The sequence below is a fragment of the Mustela nigripes genome, chromosome 11, assembly GCF_022355385.1.
Source record: "Mustela nigripes isolate SB6536 chromosome 11, MUSNIG.SB6536, whole genome shotgun sequence".
NCBI classification, from domain to species: Eukaryota; Metazoa; Chordata; class Mammalia; order Carnivora; family Mustelidae; genus Mustela; species Mustela nigripes.
The window spans coordinates 9,955,367-9,955,938 of record NC_081567.1 but is presented as its reverse complement, the minus strand read 5'-3'; positions in this window follow the sequence as shown (position 1 = coordinate 9,955,938).

Sequence of the window (572 nt, the reverse complement as noted above, 5' to 3'; positions counted from 1 at the left end):
ACACAAGTTTTTAATAGGACCACAGTCATGTTCATCATAATTTTCTTCACGGTTTAAATCAGAGATGTTCAGTTTACGTTTTAGCCATGTGGCTCTTTGTTTAAAAGAACCCAGGTATGTTACAGAACGTTTCTTAAAGAAAACGAATTGCCATGGAGATTAATGTTACTTATGTATATTTGAATGTTACATATTTTTAAAACTGAACAAAATAAATGCATAATGTTCAGTGTTTAAATAATCAAATCTTGGGGTGCCTGGCTCCCTCCGTCGGATGAGTGTGCGTGTGACTCTGGATCTTGGGGTCACAAGTTCAAGCCCCACGTTGGGTGTAGAGATTACCTAAATAAATAAAACTTCAAATAAATGAATGAATGAATGACGAACGAATGAACCTTTGTTGCAACCGTAACGAATCCCAGACAGATGAAGACAGGTAAAGAGAAAGCAATGAGACCCACAGACTCTGCCCACGGTCGCCTGGTGCTCTTTCTGGCAAAGCTGGCGGCTACCCAGTGTCAGGCCAGGCTCCAGGACCCCCTCATCATGGGCTGCATTTTCTTTTTTTTTTT